We start from the raw sequence: 24,209 nt of genomic DNA, 5'->3' as shown, positions 1-24,209 counted from the left end.
AAGATCTCTTTCCAACTGCTCTTCTTTTTTTTACCATCAAAGTATAATATTATATACTAATAATAATAAAAAAAAATGACTCTTCTCACTTTGATTTCCATTTACTTTGAAGGCCACTGTTTATTGACTATCTCCTGAAAATAATTTGTGTCTTCTACCCTCTGTGTAAAATCCATAAGGCAATTTCAATTTCTTTTCAGTTGTTCATTTTGCAGTTTTGACTTTGTCATTAATTACTTCTTTCTTGAAATAGTCTTTTAAAGGTGTTCATATTGCCATACTATCTGATTTTCAATAACTCTTACCTCAGAGACTTACTCATTGAGCAACTGTTTTTCCCTCTCCATACTCCCCTCCATATTGTCATTCCTTAAGGATCACTCTTCATCTCTCTTCTCTAGCTTTATGTTGTCTCAAGCACTTCATGTTCTATCTTTTTATCATTAAGTTATCCTAATATTTATACATGGAATTATGATCTATACATACACTGGTCTAGCTGTGTTTAATACATAATATCAAGTTTCCCCAAGAGCTATCCAGTCACAATATCCTTTCAAAAAGATTTCCTCATTGTTCCAAATTTGTCTATCCATTACCCCATTCACTCGTATTTAGTCACTCTGTCATATTTGACTCTTATTGACCCCATGGACTGTAACCCAACAGATTCTTCTGCCCATGGAATTTCCAGGCAAGAATAATGGAGTGGGTTGCCATTTCCTTCTTCAGGGGGTCTTTCTAAACCAGGGATCAAATCTAGGTCTCCTGCATTGCAGGCAGATTCTTTACCATCTGAGTCACCAGGGAAGCCCACTCCATCAGCTGTTATTACTTAAATAAAGACCACATCCATTATTATTCAAATTATTATAACAGTTTGTTAACTTATACTCTTATAAAACCTAACTTTGTCTAATTCCTTTAGTCACATACATGTAGAGTGAACTTTCTATATCTTAAGTTGGATTATGATCACTCCTTTGATCAAAACATTTCACTGAGTCTCCATCACATTTAGAATCAAGTCCACACTCAGAATCTTGGACTTAGAATCAGGTCCACACTGGCCTGGTAGATCAGATGGTAAAGAATCCACCTACAATGCAGAAAAATGTGGTTTGATTCCTGGGTTGGGAGGATTCCCTGGAGAATGGAATGGCTACCCATTCCAGTTTTCTTGCCTGGAGAATTCCATGGACAGAGGACCTATGTCATTGCAAAGAGTCAGATGTGACTGGGCAACTTTCACACACATATCCACACTCATTAACATGATCAGATGGTTGGATGGCATCACGGACTCAATGGAGTTTGAGTGAACTCCAGGAATTGGTGAAGGACAGGAGGCCTTCTGTGTTGCAGTCCATGGGATCACAAAGACTCAGGCATGACTGAGCTACTGAATTGAACTGAACTGAAGTTTTCTTTTGGCCTGGTTCTAATGAGCTCTCTAGGCATATCTCATCTTGCTTTGTAAATTGTAAACCCTTCTTAATGAATTTTTTCCCTGATATTCAGTTTGCTACATTTTTGTCAGCCAGTTTGTTGTTTCTGCCAGGAGCACTTTTTCATGCTTTACCTCACTCACATTTTTATGCATATCTAAGCTTTTTCTGGAAAGCCTTGTTCAAGTCTCCAAAAATGAGTTAGGTGTTCATCCTGCATGTTTGTAGTATGTTCTCTTAGCACTTAACAATATGCTTTGTTACTTCCTGTTTCCTTGTCTCCCTATCCACTATGTTCAAGTTTCATGAAGCAAGGACAATATCTGACCTCTTCAATGATTAATATTTAGTTGTTTCTCAGTAAACATGTGTTCAATTAATACATTATTAAATATTTTTTCAAATAGTGAAATTGTTTTGTGTATCTGTTTTCATTCTGATATATCTCACCTTCTACTCTAGATTTCATTTACATTATTTTCTTCTACACATATTCAGTTGTATTCCCCAAAATTATAACATTGCCAGAATTCAATCCTATGTGGTTGAGGGAATGATGGTGATATTTATAGAAACCTGAAAGTTGAAGGGAATAAGGCTTGAGACAAATGTTAGAGATGACTGAAATTGTCTTGCAATTTTGAGTTTGTGGAACTAGCAAAGTATTTGGAAAGCAATTTCTGGTAGGTAATAGAATTTGAAAGCCTGGAGCTTATAAAAGAAGCCAAAGCTGAAAATCTGAAATTAATCTGCATAGAGTTAATACATAAACCTGGGGTTTTTATGATATGGTTAAGTAAGATGACTGAGAGAAATGAGAACTGTGAACCATAACCTGAGTTTTATTCCCCCATATTTAAGGTATGGAAACAAGAATAGAAGCAACAGAAGCAGAAGAAAAGAAGTCACAAAATTCAAGGGAGAAATGGAAATACAGAGAACAAGAAAAAAAAAAACAATTTAAAAAAAAATCAGTGATTTTTTTTTAACAGTATTATGCTGAAGAACTATCAGACTGGTAGGGTCTGAAAAAGAACTTTGGTTGTTAGGACATCACTGACTTTTTGACCAGAATATTTGATTTGCAAATAATTAATTTAAATACATAAATATGCAATTGTTTATTGAGCAATGACTATTTGAAACGTTTAAGACTTGCTCCCTATTTCTAAAGGTTTAAATCCTACTGAGAAAGGTAAGCATAGTAGTGCTAAGATTTATTGAACCATACTATGCACTAGGTGTTGTATTGAGTACTCCTTGCAGTATGTATTCTTGTAACGAGCCTATGACATAGGTACTAAGTTACCCATACTTAACGGAAACATAAACTTCATAAATACTAAGTACCTTTGCTAAAGTCACAAAGGTAATTAGTGATAGAGGCTCTATTTGAATATGTATTTGATTTCAGCTCTATTCTTTCCGTCACAATTATAGAAACTGTAATACAAGACAGATTGCAGTAAGTATTATCATGAGGGTGTCTTTCATATAAAATAATTGGTCGAATAGAACTTCTATGTGTAATGGAAGAAAAAAGTGTGTGAATAGTCTGAGTATTTAGAGGTTAAATATTATAACCAGCTATTGGTTGTTGGCCTACTATGATACAACATCCCATGAAACACAACTATTCATGTGCTACCAGAGATGACCTTTGTTAGCCAATGTAAGCAATATTAGTCTTTTAATAGACCTTTGTGGAGATAGTATCATCTAATTTAATTTAACGGTACCATGCTTTACAAATTTAATTTTCAGACAAACCAATCTCTTTCTAATCCTGCCTTTTAAATAGTTGCTATGTAAAGTTTGGTGCTCTGGATAGCAATTTTATTTCATCTGAATAGTGAAGCAAAGAAAGTTCATTTGTAGTAAGAAAAATAAAGTAGATATTCAGACAGAAGAAAAGTCAAGGAGAAAATGAGAGCATTGACTATAAGTTCCTTCAATGTTTCACTCCATTTTTTAATTATGGGTGATTTCAGACATTTTATTACATAAACCAACTTGTAACTTAGAGGCAATTTAACCTACCCTCTTAATTAATGCCAGTGTATTTGTCATGTATAGTTAGATTGTTCTACTATAATTTTGCACTTCTCTGGTGGTCCAGGGAACCAGAGATCAAATTTCCAATATCTGTTGGATCATAGAAAAAGCAATGGAATTCCAGAAAAAACATCTACTTTGCTACATTGACTTCTCTAAGGTCTTTGAATGTGTGGATCACAATAAACTGTAGAGAATTCTTCAAGAGCTGGGCATACCAGACCACCTTACTTGTCTCCTGAGAAACCTGTAGGCAGGTCAAGAAGCATCAGTTACAACTGGACATGGAACAACAGACTGGTTCCAAATTGGGAAGGGAGTGTATCAGGGCTGTATATTGTCACCTTTCTATTCACTCATATGCAGAATACATCATGCAAAATGCTGGGCTAGATGAGTCACAAGCTGGAATCAAGATTGCTGGGAGAAATATCAACAACCTCAAATGTACAGATGACACCACCCTTATGGCAGAAAGTGAAGAGGAACTAAAGAACCTCTTGATAAAGCTTAAAGAGCAGAGTGAAAAGCTGTCTTAAAATTCAACACTCAAAAAGCTAAGATCATGGCATTCAGTCCCATCAATCATGGATAATAGATGGGGAAAAGTGGAAACAAGTGACAAGTTTTATTTTCTTGGACTCCAAAATCACTGCAAATGGTGATTATAGCCATGAAATTAAAAGACTCTTGCTCCTTGGAAGGAAAGCTGTGACAAATCTAGACAGCGTACTAAAAAGCAAAGACATTACTTTGCCAAAAAAGATCCATCTAGTCAAAGCAATGGTTTTTCCAATAGTTATGCACAGATGTGAGAGTTGGACCATAAAGAAGTCTGAGAGCCAAAAAATTGATGCTTCTGAACTGTGGTGCTATAGAAAACTCTTGAGAGTCTCTTGTACAGCAAAGAGGTCAAACTAGTCAATCCTAAAGGCAATCAACCCTGAATATTCATTGGAAGGACTGATGCTGAAACTCCAATACTTTGGCCACCTGATGTGAAAAACCAACTCATTGGAAAAGACTCTAATGCTGGGAATGATTGAGCGCAGGAAGAGAAGGGGGTGACAGATCATGAGATGGTTGGATGCTATCATCAACTTAATGCACATGAGTTTGAGCAAGCTGGGAGACAGTGAAGGACAGGGAGGCCTGGTGTGCTGCAGTTCATGGGGTTGCAGAGAGTTGGACATGACATAGTGACTGAACAACAGCAACTATAATTTTAGGTATGAAATACATAGCAAAGAAAGAATCAACAATATTTGAAAGTTTGTTGGCAGTTTGGATTGTGAGATATTTTTATTTTAGAGATTTTAATCAGATCAAGGGAAGAGATAATATTTATACTTGTGATTTGATGAATGAGTGAGAATATAGAGGAAAGGGTTAATATTAGAGATAATATAATGAGAGAAGAGAAGAAGACTGAAGAGAAATTTGAAACTGTAATTTAATAGATGTTATGTTGTTCCAGCACAGAGTAGTGAGTATCACCCTTATTCTTATACCACAAGTAATTGTAAAACTTGATAGGCTATATTAAATAAACTTTTTCATGTATTAGACAACTAATGTAAAGACACTACCATTCAAATAAGGAAAACATATGAGATCAGTTTCATAATTACTCTGTTTTTCCATGGTCATTTTTCAAACTGTACTACTGAGAAGTCAGTTAAAAACAGAACAAAATGATATAGAGCTACATTCTAGATTGCTAATGTATCTATAATTTTCAGCACAGAGAAGGGAACTATGGAAAAAAAGAGGTCTAGAAGTTCAAAGAGTGTCTCTTGACTCTCTGACAGATTACTGAGCTGCACGTGCTCATGGTGAGACTCCATGAAACCTGGCAGAGAATAAAGACCAGCTTTTTAGAAAAGAGCTGCTGAAAAAGAGCTCGTGAGGTGTATGGGAATTCTGAAGCACTCACAGTGATTAGAGACATATTTACACCAGTTAGAGAACAGTCTCACTCATTCCCCAGACAATCAGTTAAGATCTCAGAAAGGTCACACCTTAATAGGAAATACTCTAACCATTAAGGTAGTACTCTAAAATCAGCCTTGTAGAATGAAACATGAGCCTTTATAGGACAAAGTGAATCCAGCAGGAAAATTACTGTGTGTCTTGGTTCAGTTCAGTTCAATTCAGTTGCTCAGTTGTGTCCAACTCTTTATGACCCCATGGACTGCAACATGACAGGTTTCCCTGTCCATCGCCACCTCCTGGAGCTTACTCAACTCACATCCATAGAGTCAGTGATTCAAAATCTTTGAAGGAATATAAGGAAATCCAGACTTTCAACAATGTAATATGCACAATGCCAACATACAAGGACAATTTTAGATATGAAAACAACAGGAAAATGTAACACATAATCAAGAGAAAAAACACTAGTCAATATAAATGTATACAGCAAGGAAACACAGCACTAAAAACGTAAAGTATGTTATTAAACAGAAATGTATATCATACGTACATGTGTCTTCATCAGTTCAGTCAGTTCAGGTCTGTCACTCGGTTGTGTCCAACTCTTTGTGACCCCATGAACTGCAGCAAGCCAGGCCTCCCTGTCCATCACCAACTCCTGTAGTTTACTCAGCTCATGTCCATTGAGTCAGTGATGCCATTCAACCGTCTCATACTCCGACATCCCCTTCTTTTTCATCAGGGTCTTTTCAAATAAGTCAGTTCTTCACATCAGGTGGCCAAAGTATTGGAGTTTCAGCTTCAGCATTAGTCCTTCCAATGAATATTAAGGACTGTTTTTCTTTAGGATAGACTGGTTGGATCTCCTTGCAGTCCAAGGGACTCTCAAGAGTCTTCTCCAGCACCACAGTTCGAAGGCATCAGTTCTTCAGTGCTCAGCCTTTTTTATTGTCCAGCTCTCACATCCATACATGACTACTGGAAAAACCATAGCATTTACTTGACAGACCCTTGTTAGCAAAGTAATGTCTCTGCTTTTTAGTACACTGTCTAGGTTTGTCACTGCTGCTCTTCCAAGAAGCAAGCATTTTTTAATTTCATGGCTCCAGTCACCAACTGGAGTGATTTTGGAGCCTAAGAAAATAGTCTGTCACAGTTTCCATTGTTTCCTCATCTATTTGACATGAAGTAATGAGACTAAGGCTGTATATTGTCACCCTGCTTATTTAACTTATATGCAGAGTACATCATGAGAAACGCTGGGCTGGAAGAAACACAAGCTGGAATCAAGATTACCAGGATAAATATCAATAACCTCAGATATGCAGATGACACCACCCTTATGGCAGAGAGTGAAGAGGAACTAAAAAACCTCTTGATCAAAGTGAGAGGAGAGTGAAAAAGTTGGCTTAAAGCTCAACATTCAGAAAACTAAGATCATGGCATCTGGTTCCATCACATCATGGGAAATAGATGGGGAAATAGTGGAAACAGTGTCAGACTTTATTTTTTTGGGCTCCAAAATCACTACAGATGGTGATTGCAGCCATGAAATTAAAAGATGCTTATTCCTTGGAAGGAAAGTTATGACCAACCTAGATAGCATGTTGAAAAGCAGAGACATTACTTTGCCAACAAAGGTCTGTCTAGTCAAGGCTATGGTTTTTCCTGTGGTCATATATGGATGTGAGAGTTGGACCCTGAAGAAAGCTGAGCGCCGAAGAATTGATGGTTTTGAACTGTGGTGTTGGAAAAGACTCTTGAGAGTCCCTTGGACTGCAAGGAGATCCAACCAGTCCATTCTAAAGGAGATAAGTCCTGGGTTTTCTTTGGAAGGAATGATGCTAAAGCTGAAACTCCAGTACTTTGGCCACCTCATGCGAAGAGTTGACTCATTGGAAAAGACCCTGATGCTGGGAGGGATTAGGGGCAGGAGGAGAAGGGGACGACAGAGGATGAATTGGCCTGATGGCATCACCGATTCGATGGATGTGAGTTTGAGTGAACTCCGGGGGTTGGTGATAGACAGGGAGGCCTGGTGTGCTTCAGTCCATGGGGTCGCAAAGAGTCGGACACGAATGAGTGACTGAACTGAACTGAACTGAATGGGACCAAATGCCATGATCTTAGTTTTTTTTGAATGTTGAGTTTTTAGCCAGGTTTTCACTCTCCTTTTTCACCTTCATCAAGAGACTCTCTATTTCCTCTTCACTTTCTGTCATTAGGGTGGTGTCATCTTAATGTCTGAGGTCATTGATATTTCTCCCAGCAGTCTTGCTTTCAGTTTGTGATTCATCCAGCACCACTTTGCGCATGGTTTACTCTGCAGATAAGTTAAATAAACTGGGTGACAATCTACAGCCTTGACCTACTCCTTTCCCAATTTGGAACCTGTCTGTTACATGTTCGATTCTAACTGTTGCTTCCTGACCTGGATACAGGTTTCACAGGAGACAGATAAGGTGGTCGGGGTATTCCCATCTCTTAATTTTCCAAAGTTTGTTGTGATCCACACAGTCAAAGGCTTTAGCACAGTTAACAAAGTAGAAGTAGATGTTTTTCTGGAATTTCCTTACTTTTTCTATGATCCAACAAATGTTGGCAATTTGATCTCTGGTTCCTCTGCCTTTTCTAAAACCAGCTTGAATTACTGGAAGTTCTCAGTTCACATACTATTGAAGCCTATCTTGGAGAATTTTGAGCATTACTTTACCAACATGTTACATGAGTGTAATTTTGTGTGTAGGCATTGCCTACACACAATGTGTCTTAGGCATTGCCCTTCTTTGGGATTGAAATGAAAACTGACCTTTTCCAGTCCTGTGGTCACTGTTGAGTTTTCCAAATATTTTGGCATATTGAATGCAGAACTTTTGCGGCATCATCTTTTAAGATGGCACCCCACTCCAGTACTCTTGCCTGGAAAATCCCATGGACAGAGAGCCTGGTGGGCTGTAGTCCATGGGGCTGCTAAGAGTCGGACATGACTGAACGACTTCACTTTCACTTTTCACTTTCATGCACTGGAGAAGGAAATGGCAACCCACTCCAGTGTTCTTGCCTGGAGAATCCCAGGGATGGGGGAGCCTCTTGGGCTGCCATCTATGGGGTCGCACAGAGTCAGACATGACTGAAACGACTTAGCAGCTGCAGCTATAATTCTATCACCCCCACTAGCTTTGTTCCTATTGATGCTTCCTGAGGCCCACTTGACTTCACAGTCTAAGATTCCTGGTTCTAGGTGAGTGATTACACCATCATGGTTATCTGGGTCATTAAGATCTCTTTTGTATACTCCTTGCCACTTCTTCTGGACAAGCATTATGGATTGTCTTATTAGTATCAGAAAAAGTAGGTGTCAAAACAAAGATATTTGTGAGAAATAAAGATAATTCTAATGATGTAATCAGAGTATTTAAAATAAATAAAAATTTTAACTTCTCTGTTCTTCAGAAAACAAGATGTAAAAATGGAGAGAAACAGAGAATGAGATAAATATATGCTTAGGTGGAGATTTAATACTTTTCAGAATCCAGTATAAGAATAAAAATCAGTGAATGTTCAGGAAATTGTAAAGCTCTATAAGCAGAATGAACATAATGACATTCACGCTGCATTACACTCATCACATATACTATACACTTTATTTTGCAGAGGCATATGGGACATTCCAAGTAAGTCCATGGGTCATAAGAAGGTCCTGGTAGATTTCAAAGTATTGCAATAATGCAGAAAATAGCCTCTGACAACAATGGGATTAAATTGAAAATTAATAACAGAAAAGTATATAGAACATTTTCACATATTGCCAATTAAGCAAATTATTTTAAATGAGTCAAAGAATATTACAAAAATATTGCACATGGAGTAACAATGAAAACAAGTGTGTCAAATCCTGTAAATTATTCCTCCTCTTTGCTTTCTCTTCTAAAACTGAACAGTTTAATATTAAAACCACTGTATGCTTTACATCAAGGTTAAGCATCCAAGATGGAGACTGTAGGAAGAGAAAAATTGGCTAAAATTGCAGTGTTAAAGCATGAACAAATAAGAAGGGTGACTGTAGGATGGTGCCTCTTACGGGATGTCTGAAAATGATCAAAATTAAAAGCATAGTTGAATGATCAAGTAAGTTTAAAAAAGTGTCAAACATAAACTCATCTTGGTAAAGGGCGCCAGAGCCCATAAGGAAGAATTTAATCCTCATATCAGCCCTTGAAATGTTTCCTACATTTTGTGGTGTAAAAAATGAAAAACTTGAAGTTTAAATAACGTTTCCAAGTTCATACAAATAGTAAGTGGGTGGGTGTGTGTGGGGGAGCTGGACTACATGGTGGTTATACTATGAGTCCATTACAATATATTAATATTTATAGAAGATGTCTGAAGATCATTGCTTTTGGAAATAAGAGAGATGCTTCCTTTTGTGTTGACATCAGAAAAAAATATCAGTGTAAGTTCAGAAAATAAGCATATTTCTATGTCTAGAATTCCTTTTTAAACTGTTTTAAGAGCAGAAAAGAAAAGGAATTATTAAAATACAAACCAGTGAGTCATCCAAATAAATCCCTGGGACTCAAACAGTGTGTTGGAAGAATGAAAGAAAAACGTTTCTTTCAAAACGTGACCAGTACTTTGTATCTCTAATAGTGGAAACTAAAGGTACATGACTCTTTGTTTGATACAATACATTCATCACCCTTTGGCTATTAAAGGAAAGGCATTGTCTGCAACAAAAAGTTTGAGATAAAATGGAGTTGGGCTACTTTGCATAAAATCATAAAATGGTGGGTATAATATTATTAGAACCTTAAATGATTATTGGACTTCCTGTAGGTATAGAAAATATTGTTCAGGTCCTTGAGACTCAAAAGGGAAGAAAGCTTAAAGATATATTGGGCAAAAAGTCTATCTTGCAACAGAAAAAAGAGACAGGGAGTAAGAAATGTTAAATAAAATAGCTAAATTTTAATATTCTAATTTCAATAGGTTAATAATGGTTTTTAATTTTTTTATTCTAAAATCCCTTTTTTCCCCTTTTATTAAACACAAGTACCTCCTCTTCAGTACCAAATTGGTACTCCATCCTCTTTTTACCCTCCCACATTAAAGCTTTAGGTAAACACTATTTTTACCTGTATTTGTTTCAGGGCTGCCTTGGGAAATGAAAAGATGATCATGTCTTTCCTGGAGAAAAAGAACAGAAGCTGGAAGATAATACTGGCAAGGTTACTACAGTTTGAACCATGGAGATAACTTAGTTTTTCACATGACTAGGGATAAATAATCAGCCTGGAAATGCAGATGTAGGAGATGCCGATTTTATCCTTGGGTCTGAAGATCCCCTGAAGGAGGAAATGGCAGACCACTTCAGTACTCTTGCCTGGAAAATCCCATGAACGGAGGAGTCTTGCAGGCTACAGTCCATGGGATCACAAAGAGTCGGATGCAACTGAGCACACACATATAGCACAATGTTTTGTTAAGGCTCAGAATTTTAAAAACATAAAAAGCTATAATAAAAAATATTTTCCCAGATTCTAATTGTTCTTGGCATTCTTCCACACAAGGGAATCACTCACATTTTCCGGTGTATCATTCCAGAGCTTTTTATGCATATTTAAACAAATACAAATTTACGAATTTCTGATTTCCTACCTTAAAAAAAAATCCTATTTCCTATGCACACTGTTATACTTTATACTTTTTAATTATAAAGATACATTTTAAAGAACACTCTGTAACATTGTAAAGAACTTTCTTAGACTTGTATAATATTTGTGTTTAGATATTGGGTTGAGCATAATGTTTGTTAGGGTTTTTCCATACAATGTTACGGAAAAAGCTGAATGAATCTTTTGGCCAACCCAGTATGTTATCGTTCAAATCTTAAGTAATATTTAGACTGTCTCCAATCATTTGATTTAGAATAAATGATGCAATGACATACTAAAAACTTGTCTGTCTGTTGTTGTTCAGTAGTAGCTCAGTCGTGTCTGACTCCGCAACCTCATGGACTGCAGCACACCAGACTTCCCTGTCCTTCACCATCTCCCAGAGTTTGCTCAAACTCATGTCCGTTGAATTGGTGATGCCATCCAACCATTTCATCCTCTGTCATCCCCTTCTCCTCCTGCCTTCAATCTTTCCCAGCACCAGGGTCTTTTCCAATGAATAGGTTCACATCAGGTGGCCAAAGCACCGGAGCTTCAGCTTCAGCATCAGTCCTTCCAATGAATATTCAGGGTTTATTTCTTTTAGGATTGACTAGTTTGATCTCCTTGCTGTCCAAGGAACTCTCAAGGGTCTTCTTAAAACTGTATTTCGAAGTCATCAGTTATTTGGCTCTCAGCTTTTTTTATTATCCAGCTCTCCCTTCTTTATAGGACTACTGGAAAAAAACCATAGCGTTGATTATTCAGACGTTTGTAGGCAAAATAATATCTCTGCTTTTTTAATACACTGTCTAGGTTTGTCATAGCTTTTCTTGCAAGCAGCAAGCATCTTTGAATTTCATGGCTGCAGTCACCATCTGCAGTGATTTTGGAGTCCAAGAAAATAAAGTCTGTCACCGTTTCCATTGTTTCCCGCCTCTATTTGCCATGAAGTAGCGGGACCAGACATATCTCTATATACATCTGCAAATACATCATTTGGATGATCATTCAGAATTGTTGGATCAAAAGTCATGTGACTATTGCTATTAATACAATGCTTTTCATAGGGTTTGTACTAGTTTATACTCCCATCAGCAAAGTATGAGTAGCTCCTTCCCCAAAGATTTGCCAAGTGTAAAAGTAAAAGACACTCAGATATACCAACCAGAAGAAGAAAACAGTATCTTTTATGAGGGAGGTTAAGCATCTTTTCATATATGTAAATTATCTTTTAAAAAAATTCATCACTGTTTATGGCCTTTCCAATTTTTTTGTGGGGTTTTAGTTTCTAGGTTTCTTCACATATTAAAAAATACAGATCTTTTATCTAAGGTATGAGATGCAATTTTTTTCCTGATTTGCCTTTTTTATTGTGATTATGCTTATGATGTGCATATTCATTGTGTTAATAAAGGAAGATTTTAATTTAAAAATTAATTTTGTCAATCTTTTAATGTATTATATTTAGTTATGTACTTGGAATTAGATTTAGAAAGGCCTTCTTTTGTCCATGTTTTCCAAGAAATAGTCCAATCTTTTGGATAACCTGGATAACCTGGATAACCTGGATAATTCCAGGTTAACTCTTTTTGTTTGTGTCTAGAAAGAATATGTTATGTATATTCATTGTGCCAACTCTTCTTTTGTGTCTATAGTAGTATTTTAAGTTATTTTTGGTTTATTATAATACATGTCTAGTGTTTTTCTTTAAATTTATTTATAAAATATTATATTTTATTTATGCTTGTGCTATTTCCTACATATTGTTCTTCATATGCATGAATATAGTTGTCATGTATGCAATTGACTTGTTATAGTTTCCTAGTTGTTTTTAATAGTTCTTTGCTTTTTCCTTTCAGGTATTCTGGTGTATTATTTATGCAAATGTTGTTTTTATCTCCTTCCTTCATTTTTTATAATTATTGCATCCTTCCTTCTCTTTCTGCATTGGTGAATGCATTTGTTTTGTTTTTAGCTTTAGTGAAAATTCCAGTATATTTTCCCATAAAGTATGATATCCATTTTATAATTGAGGTAGAGCTGTAGTATCAGCTTGCCAATGCTGGAGACATAAGAGATGCAGGTTTGATCCTTAGGTGGGGAAGATCCCCTCTAGAAGGACATGGCAAACCACTGCAAGATTTTTGCCTAGAGAATTCCATGGACGGAGGAGCCTGGTGGTCTATAGTCTACAGGGTTGCAAAGAGTCAGACACAATGAAGTGACTTAGTATGTATGTAAATTATCATATAAAGAATATTTTTATCCAATCATAATAATTCTGATTAATGGTTTTACAATTGCTTTGCAAATACTTTTTCAACATCTATGTATATTGCCGGGTATATTTTATCTTTCGATCTTTTCAAATAATGTGTTCAGGTAACATATTTATTAAGCACATAATTTATATCAATAGTTTTCTAAATGTTTACCTAAATTTTCATTCCTTGCACAAATCTCTCTGTGTCAAAAATATTTCTTACTTTTAATGTGCCCATATCAATAATTTACTAACTATAGTTATCAATGATGTTCAACAAATATTTCCGGCTTGCTTTCTTCTGGCATATTGTACAAATGTACTTTCCTAACACTTTTGAATTTAGTTATCTTAACAGAGCTTGAGTGATGAGTTTATATGCAGATATTTTACTTGGGGAAGTAATTTCAGAGAATAGGAAAGAGGAAACTGGGAAGAATAAAATAAGCAAACAAAAAGGTGGGAAAGTCAATCCATGATGAATTATTGAGCTATTATTTCAATGGAAATTTGAAGTCAATCTTGGCAAAAACTCTTGAGAAATCATGCAGATTCAAACATGGTATTGACTGCGTGGAAAGAACAGGGTTATTTTAATCCCCTATTGGTCAAAGATTGATCCAAAGATTGATCCAGGGGATATTACCCTTTTTCAGGCATGGGTTTTTGCATTTTCCTGGATGACTTCATGAGCTCTCCTCCAAATTCACTTCAATGGCTGGGAAAAAAAACTACATGGAAAGAAAAATATACAACATGCCACTAAGCCATGGTACTATAAAGCTGTAAGAATACACTTATTTCAGTACAGCAAAAGTCAAAGTCAAATGGAGGGCTGAGCTGTTTTGAGATGAGGCATAAATGATGTTCAACACTTTAACTGTGGTCAAATGTCTTTCCCTAGAAAATAAAATGAATGGGGGTGAAATATGCCATTTCTAGATGGAAACATAAGAGCCACTGTGCATTTTTTATATCCCATTCCTTCTCTCAGTGACTAACAATATAGTCAATTATAATTTCTTCTATAGTTTGTGTCATGGGGCCTTCCTTGATGGCTCAGCAGGTAAAGAAACTACCTGCAAAGCACGAGACATGGGTTCAATCCTTGGGTCAGGAAGATCCCTTGGAGAAGGAATGGCAACCCACTCCAGTTTTCTTGCCTGGAAAGTTTCATGGGCAGAGGAGCCTCACAGGCTACAATCCATGGGGTCAAAGAGTAGAACATGATTGAGCACACAAGCAGCTTGTGTTACAGGTGAAGAAAAAACAAACAAAAAGACTGCTCCTTGATGGTCATGCAGAGTAGGTGAAAAATAATCTTTTGTTGTGTTAAACTATTGAATTTGGAGGATTTATTTATTTTTTCTTTTTACATAAAGATAGTTTATTTTATTTTTTTTATTTTTTTTAAATTTTATTTTATTTTTAAACTTTACATAATTGTATTAGTTTTGCCAAACATCAAAATGAATCCGCCACAGGTATACACGTGTTTATTTTAGAAACATGGTCCTACTCTATATTTCAATGTAATAATTTTCTAACACAACACATTTGTTGTAGTGATGGACAAGCATTCTTTTGCTATAAAGGAATAATACATATAAAAAATGCAATGGATAAAAAGAGAGAGAGAGAAGTAATAGAACCTGCATATGCTTGAAGAAGACTTCTGGCTGTGTCAAAAACTGCTATTGTTTACCTCTTGAAGTGCGGCCCTGGAGCAATATCATTATCATCACCTGGAAACACATTAGAAATGTAAATTCTCAGACCTCTTTCAAATCTAGGAAGCATAAACCCTGGTGGTGGAGCTTTACAATATGTTTTAACAAGCCACCCAGGTCGTTTTGATACACACTCAAGTTTGAAAACAGCTGTGAATGATCCCATTATAAAAGCTCGAATCTCAGACACTGGAGCAATTGCTGCAGATGCACTGAAATGCTTCGATCTTGCTGTTCCGAGAGGTTACTTCCAAATGGTGAGTCTATGATTCCAAGATTCTACATGATTTTGTACAATATTTTTAACATTTTGGGGTCAACTTATCACTCACTGCCTGTAGATATCAAACATCAGCTTACTTTTCAGAATGCAATGATGCCACACACATAAAACCCCAAACAAACAAACAATTTCTAGCATTAATTCCAGCTTGGAGCTCATTTTAAATCCTAAAAATCAGTGTTTGCAGTACAAATATTCAGTAAGTTAGTATCGTCACTGAAAAATGAATGTTCATGAGACTGTTGTTGAAAAATAAGACAATTTAGGTGATACAAACAAACTTCAACCCCTTATGAAAGGGACTGTCTCCTTCTGGATAATGGCAAAATGGAGGAAAAAGTAGGAAGATTTTTACAGGATAAGTAACAAGAAAGAGAAAAATATATCTGAAGGGCTGGAGTCACATAGTCAACCTTGTTTGGGGAAGAGGAAAGAAATGTAGGGTCCAGGGTTGGCTTGGCATTTTGGGGATCATTTGGCTGTATGTATTGTCTTTCTGGTTGAGCAGAGTGTTAACAAGGACACAAGTGTTGATTATAAGTTTTGGCTTGCTGACTTGTCACGCTGGATAGCAGCAGCTTATCTTGAGCCTAGAAATTTATTTCAACACTATTAACTCCTTTGTGTAGTCTTGGGCTTCTCTGGTCTCACCATTATAAAAGCAGCATTATCAAATGCTGAGTTTTAAAAAACTGCAAAGTAGCTTCCAATACTTTGGCCACCTGATGCAAAGAACTGACTCATTGGAAAAAACTCTGATGCTGGGAAAGATTGAAGGTGGGAAAAGGGGCAACAGAGGATGAGATAGTTGGATGGCATCACCGACTCAATGGACATGAGTCTGAGTAAACTCTGGGAGTGGTGATGGACAGGGAGGCCTGGCATGCTGCAGTCCATGGGGTCGCAAAGAGTCGGACATGACTGAGCAACTGAACTGAATGTAGCTTATTCTTTCCTACATACTGATGTTTTACTTAAGTTTTTTCTGAACATACTCATGAGTGAATTTGTTCTGTGTGTGTGTGTGTGTGTGTGTGTGTATGTGCACACACACACACAAGAAATAGGCTTGGAGTTAGAATCAGGATTGGGATTGATGGAAAGGGGTGGAGGCAGCCTGATGTTTATTAAGAACCATCAACTTAAAATCAAAAAGCAAAAAACACAAAATGAGAGTTGCAATTTGGGTTTTATTTGGGGCAACTTGAAGACTGCAACCCAGAAGACAGCACCTCAGATAGCTGAGAAACTGCTCCAAAGAGGTAGTGGGGAAGGATAGTATATATGAGATTTTGGTGGAGAGAACATGCAATCAAGCACATATTTTTCTAGAAGGTTACTGTTAGTCCTATGAAGCTTTGGCAAGTCACAAGGAACAGTTGTCAACCATGAAGGATTTTAATGCTTGTCTGCATATGAGGAGATACAAGAATTGGGCTCATGAAATAAGCTCCTGAAAATATCTGCGTATCTGGAGACCTATTCTGTCAGTTTTTCCTCCAGTACAGAGTGCTTCCTTTCTGCTCTTCACCTTGATCTCCTTTCAGCAGGTTTGAAAGTCAGCAACTACAGCAGCACATAACTTAACCCTTGTAGAGGTAGATGGCAAGTGCCAATTTGTAGTTGAGACAGAACATTCTTTTTCTTTTAACATAGATAGCTTTAACAAAGATAGATTTATCTTTTAACATTTGGTAGTATTCATCTGCAAAACCATGTAAATCTACTCTTAATTGAACTTAATATTTTTAAAAATTTATTCATATATTTATTAGTTGAAAAATTATGTATTCCACCTATAGAAAGTCATCTTTTTTAGTCTGCTTTTATTTTTTATAATATGCTTAAATAAACTATTTTCCTAGAAAATAATTTAATTTTTTGGTTTTCAAATATTTTTCAGAGTATTACAAAATTTAAATAATACTGGTACCTCTCTGTTTCTGTGACAGTTTTGAGCTTATCAGTGTTTATTGGCATTTTTGCATAAAATTTTTCTTGAAACAGTTTATAATTTTCAATGATTTTTTAAAAGCCAAAATGTTTAGAATTTTTTTCTCTTTTATTTCTTTGTTTAGATTTCAAGTATTTTCTATATAATTTTTAATTTTAACCTTATTATGTGTTTGACCTTCCTATTTTTTTTTAATGCCCTTTTTCTGAACTTTTGGTGAGGTATTTAATTTAATTATTGTCATTCATTCTTTTATAAATCTAAGTATTAATTCTATCACTTTTTTCTGTTTACCTCTAAGAAGTACTTTATCTTATCACACAGTTTTGGGTACTTAATGTTCGTGTTTTTAATTTTAACATCAATATCTCTTATCTTGGATACAAGGAATTTTGATACTTTTTAATTAGCAAAAATTAAAATATTTTTTTTTAATTCAGACTTTACTGCAATGGAAGCATATATTAATGTCTGTACTTAATCTATGTTTATAAAATTACTGAATATGGTGAGATTAGGTTATGGTCAATTATTGTGACTACTTTATCGACACTTTAAAAGATGATCATTCACTGTTTTAAGAAGACAATTCAATTAAATTGGAATTAATACTTTTAGCTCTTTTTTTATAATATGTATTATTAATTTTTTCAGTTAAGTATAGGGAAAGGCAAATTAAAATTTTGTATTTGTCCCCAAATGGACAGAACCTGAATATACACCAAATGATGAATGGACAAAATATATATTTTATATAATGGAATATTACTCAGCATTTTAAAAATGTGAATCAGTGATCATGCTACCTACATAGATAATTCTTGAAAAATTTTTAAGGTAAAGAAGTCAATTGTAAAAGACCACATATTTTATGATTCCATGTGTGAAAAATGTCAAGAATAAGCAAGTCTAGAGGCAGAAATAAGATTAGGGAAACGACTGGGAAAACTACCAGAGTAGGAAAAGTGGGAGTGACTACTAATGGGTACAGAGTTTTATTTGGAGGTAATCAAATATTAAAAAAAAATAATTGATTATGATGATAACTACAAAACATTGTGAATCTAGAAAAAGCCATTGTACTTTATAATTAAAACAGGTCAATTATATGATATGTTAATTATATCTCAAAGGGGCTAAGAAAAATCTCTTTTATAATCCTATTGTGTTTCTTTTAATATATAACAACATATTTTGATATTTCATATTTTGCAATAAGATTGTATTATAGCAATTATTAACACCTCTGTGATATCACATAATTATTTGTTTCTAATGATCATTATCATTAAGATCTAATCTCCTAGCAGGTTTATAATAATGTTGTCTATAATCAGTAAACTGTACATTATATCTCTAGAGCTGATGTATTGCTTTTTGCATTTGTGTACCCTTAAATGCTATCTTTTGTATCCCCTCACTCTGTATCCTCTGGTAACATTCATTGTACTGTGATTTTATGACTTTGTAATTTTTATATTCCACATATAAATGATATCATACAGTATTCCTTTTTCTCTGTCTGACTTATTTCACTAAGTGTAATGTCCTCAAGGTCCATATATGTTGTTGCAAGTGGCAGGGTGTCTTTCTTTCTTGTGACTAAATAGTATTCCATTATATATGTATGTGTGTATACCACATTCTCTTTTTTTCATCTGTTAACAAGAACTTAGGTTGCTTCTATGTCTTGGCTAATGTGAATAATAATGTAGTCAACATGGGAGTGCATATATCTCTTTGATATACTGTTTTCATTTCCTTTGATATATTCCCAGAAGTGAAATTGCTGGATCATATGATAGATCAATTTTCAACTCTTTGAAGAATCCTCATATTGTTTCTGTAATGGCTGAATCAACTTATATTACCTTCAAGAGTGTACAAGCGTTTCTTTTTTTCCACATCCTTTCTATCACTTGTTTTCATTTATCTTCTTAATGATAACCATTCTAACAGGTTTGAGGTAGTATCTCACTGTGCCTTTAATTTGTATTTCCTTAATGATTAATAGTGTTCAACAGTGTTTCGTGTACCTGTTGGTCATCTATATAATTTTTTTGGAAAAATGTCCATTTAGTTTCTGTGCCAATTTTGAAATTGTTTTTTGTTATTGACTTGTATGAGTTGTTTATATATTTTGGACATTAAACACTTATATGTGCTTTGCAAATATTGTCTTCCATTCTGTTTGTAGTCTTTATATTTTATTGTTCCCTTTGCTCAAACTTTTTGAGTTTGGTATAGTCCTATTTGTATATTTGTAGTTTCAGTTTTTTGTGCTTTAGGTGTAACACTCAAAAAATTCATTGCCAAGGCCAATATTGAGGATCTTTCATATGTTTTCTTCTAAGAGTTTAACAGTATCAGGTCTTAGGTTTAAGGTTTTGGTACATTTTGAGGTATATTTTGTTAATGATATAAGCTGGGGGACCAATTTTTTTCTGCATGTATTTATTCAGTTTTCCCAGCACATTTATTGGAAAGATTATTCTTCTACAGTGGGTGTTCTTGGCTGCCTTGTCCATTTTAGTTGACTGCATGTACATGCATGGGTTTATTTCTGGGCTATCTATTCTGTTTCATTGATTTCTATGTCTGTCTTCATGCCGGTACTATAGTGTTTAGTTCCTATAACTTTGTGATATAGTTTGAAATCAGAATGTATAGTAGCTCTAGCTTGATTATTTTTCAAATATTTTGGATATTTAGTGTCTTTAAGATTCCACATGAATTCAGAACTATTTTTTCTCTTTCTGTGAAGAATGCCATTGAAGTTTTGATGGGGAACACATTAAATCTAAATAGGAATGCATTGATTCTATAGATGACTTTGGGTATTATGAACATTTTAACAATATTATTTCTTCCAATTCATGTGTACTAGATGTATTTCCATTTGTATCTTCAATTTCTTTGATCAAAGTCTTGGAGTTTTCACCATCATATTTCTCTGTATAGTTTTCACTGTATAGATATTTCACTGCTTTGGTTAAATTTTTTCCTTGATATTTTAAAGTTTTTTATGGTATTGTGAATAGGATAGTTTTCTTTATTTCTTGTTCAGGTATTTCACTATAAGGTTGTAGAAATGCAATTGTTTTCTGTGTGTTGATTTTGTATCTTACAACTTTACTGAATTCATTAATGAGTTCCAATATTTTTTTGATTTGGGGGATTTTTTTATATACAAAATCATATCATCTGCACATACTTAAATTAACTTCTTCCTTTCCAATTTGGATACTTTTTTATTTCTTTGTCTTGCCTAATTTTTCTGTCTAAAACTTCTAGTACTATATTGAATAAGAGTGGTGATAATGGGCATACTGTTTATTTTCCTCCAGATTTTTTAAAAGATAAAAATCGACAAAACTTAAATGACGAAAGACTTAAACATATTAAATATTTATTTCTTGACCAGTTCTGTTTTATGTTCATTGTCTTGAAGGGAATTAAATTCCTTGGTCAACTGTTTGTATGATTCTTTGGAGGAAAGAAACACAATTGAATCTAAGATATTCTGTTCCTGTACTCTTACAGAAGGACTCTTTCCTGCACACATGGTTTGTCTATGGATTTCTTTGTGTGGCCCTGGCTGTTCTGCTTTTCTGATCCAAAATAGATCCAGAACTATTTCAGTCAATAAACTTTCTCAATCCTTGTTCTAAGAAGCCCATATTGCAATTATACCATTGTTTTGCATTTCATGACAGATTCTGCTCCTTTAATGGTTTGGTTGTTGTTTTCTGGGAACTTTAGTGGCTGATCTCTCTTGATACTGGTGAACTTTTTTCCTTACTTTTTCAAGAACTTCTACCTAATTTCAATTCAAAAATCTATTCTGCCCAATTTGCTTCTACAAATACTGCTGAAACTATGAAACTAGACTATATCTGTCAGATTTTTATACTGGACATGTAACTTTGGGACTTTACCCCTATTTGTTTTGAATTTCTCTGATTTCCATGAGAAAGGGAAAGATGATTCAATGCAGTTATGCTGTTATGCTTGTATATTTGGTTAAAGACTGGATCAAGATGTTTATAGCTCACCTTACTCTGTAATCCAAATAAAATGTTGTTGTTTAGTTGCTAAGTCGTATCTAACCTTGTGACATCATGAACATAAGCATGCCAGGCTCCTCTGTCCATGGGAGATTGTTAGTCACTACTATTTCATTATTATCTGCTATAATTATGTTATGTACAAGATACACAAGTAAAAATGAAAAAAAAATTAGTATGTTTAAGTTGGAAGAAATTGCCTGAGACACAACAGATGATACATGGAATACTAAAGGGGGAAAGATGGATTCCAAAAGTTCCAGATTTATTAAATGTTAACTGCTTAAAAAGTTTTAGAACAGCTAATATAATAGATGATGTAGTAGCACTTGGAAGGAAAATAATGACGTGTAGAAGGCAAACAGCAAGTTTAAATTCATAATGTCAAGATTTTATTTCATTTATGTATTTGTGTGATTCAGGAAAAGTTTCATAATATCTCATTCTAGGGGATAGAGGATATTTCATTTATGTGTAACATTATAGTTACTGGTTGATTAATTATACCTGGGGGATGGATGAATGGATTGTTTTAAACCTGGAGAGAGGACCCTGAGGTTATGATACTAGATTTTATTATTGATTTCACACTATTTACCAGGTTTTTTTCTTCAATGATATGGCAGAATATAAAGAAAGTTGTTTATAGAGAACAAATGGTTCTGTACAGTAGATAATACATTATTTGTTAAAATTGAAATTGTAAATTGTTTTTAAGTTATGAAAAGCCAACACATGAAGATATGTTTTAAAGTGTTATATTAATAAATTAAAACATTTAAGTTTAAAGTTCAATATAATTGTTATAATGCTGAGAAACAGTTTTAAAAAAAGGTTTATTGTTTCAAAAATACCTAGAAATCCTACTTGAAATTAAGCTCCCTACTGAATGACATGAGTTAAAATTATTGGTATAAAATTAGATTCAGTTTTAGTGTATGCACATCTTGGTGCCCTGTAAATGACAGGAAGTAGGAACCATATGTGCATTATCAGCTGGATGGAAATAATCCCACAGTATGTGTGATATATCAGATCAGATCTAACACAGTGACAAACCTGGACAGTGTATTGAAAAGTGGAGACATTACTCTGTTAACAAAGGTCTGTATAGTCAAGGCTATGGTTTTTCCAGTTGTCACGTATGGTTGTGAGAACTGTGCCATGAAGAAGGCAGAATGCCAAAGAATTGATGCCTTTAAACTGTGGTGCTGGAGGATACTCCGGAGAGTCCCTTTTGCAGCAAGGAGATCAGACCAGTCAATCTTAAGGTAGATCAACCCTGAATATTCATTGGAAGGACTGATGCTGAAGCTGAAACTCCAGTATTTTGGTCATCTGATGCAAACAGACGACTCATTGGAAAAGTCCCTGATGCTGGGAAAGATTGAAGGCAGGAGGAGAAGAGGGCATCATGAGATGAGATGGCTGGATGGCATCACTAATGCAATGAACATGAACTTGGGCAAGTTCAGGAGATAGTGAAGGACAGGGAGGCCTGGAGTGCTGTAGTCCATGGGATTGCAAAGAGTTGGACTTTGGCATCATCAATAAAGCAGAAATAGATGTTTTTTCTGGAACTCTCTTGCTTTTTCGGTGATCCAGTGGATGTTGGCAATTTGATCTCTGGTTCCTCTGCCTTTTTGAAAACCAACTTGAACATCTGGAAGTTCACGGTTCACATATTGCTGAAGCCTGGCTTGAAGAATTTTGAGCATTACTTTACTAGCGTGTGAGATGAGTGCAATTGTGCGGTAGTTTGAGCATTCTTTGGCATTGCCTTTCTTTGGGATTGGAATGAAAACTGCCCTTTTCCAGTCCTGTGGCCACTGCTGAGTTTTCCAAATTTGCTGGAGTATTGAGTGCAGCACTTTCACAGCATCATCTTTCAGGATTTGAAATAGTTCAACTGGAATTCCATCACCTCCACTAGCTTTGTTTGTAATTAGAGTTAAAATAAATAATTAATATGAAATTAGACTAATTCCTTGTACTTAGTAAATGCTTAACAAGTGTTTAGCTGAATTAATATCTTGGTGCACCATATCTGTGAAATTTTAAATCAGTAAGAATAAATATAAAACTAACTCGCTCCATGAGAAATCTATAAGTGCCTTCATGTAGTAATCAAATATTACTAATCTAGGAAGACTGATTTTACATTTAGTGTTCAGTTTCTCTGATAATTTTAATAATGCTATCAAGAATAACAATATAAATTAATATAGTCTAAAAAGTGTGAATTATAAATTTCAAGTGAAAAGTCAGTTATATACTATCTATATATCATTGAAGACTTCACAGATGGTGCTAGTGATATAGAATCCACTTGTCAATGTAGGAGACATAAGAGACAAGGGTTTTATCCCTGGGTTTGGAAGATCCCCTGGAGTAGGGTATGACAGTCTGTCTGTTCCAGTGTTCTTGCCTAGAGAATCCCATGCATGTATCATTGAAGACGTTATTCTCTTTGGAATAAAAATGGAATTATATATTTGTCATCCTAATTTGAAAATAAATATGTAGATACTTTTTAAGAACATTTCTAATTCAGCATATTTGCTTTCTGTGTCTTAGATTAAAAAAAGCAATGGGGACATTTTTAAGTTCTTTAAGTTATATGTCTGTAGAAATCTGACTTCACCAACCTCCAATTTCCCCATTTATTCACTTACAGATTTTGGTTTCCTTCTGTATTTTCTTTCTTTAATAACTAGGTAAAATGTTGGGGAGTATATAGTTAGTAATTGTAAGTAGGAAAAAGATTTTGGGCAGAAGTTTCTTTTTGTTGTTGTTCTCTTAAACTTGTCTTCCTCT

Source organism: Bubalus bubalis, chromosome 1 (assembly GCF_019923935.1).
Source record: "Bubalus bubalis isolate 160015118507 breed Murrah chromosome 1, NDDB_SH_1, whole genome shotgun sequence".
In the NCBI taxonomy this organism is placed as follows: domain Eukaryota; kingdom Metazoa; phylum Chordata; class Mammalia; order Artiodactyla; family Bovidae; genus Bubalus; species Bubalus bubalis.
This window is presented reverse-complemented; position numbering follows the sequence as displayed.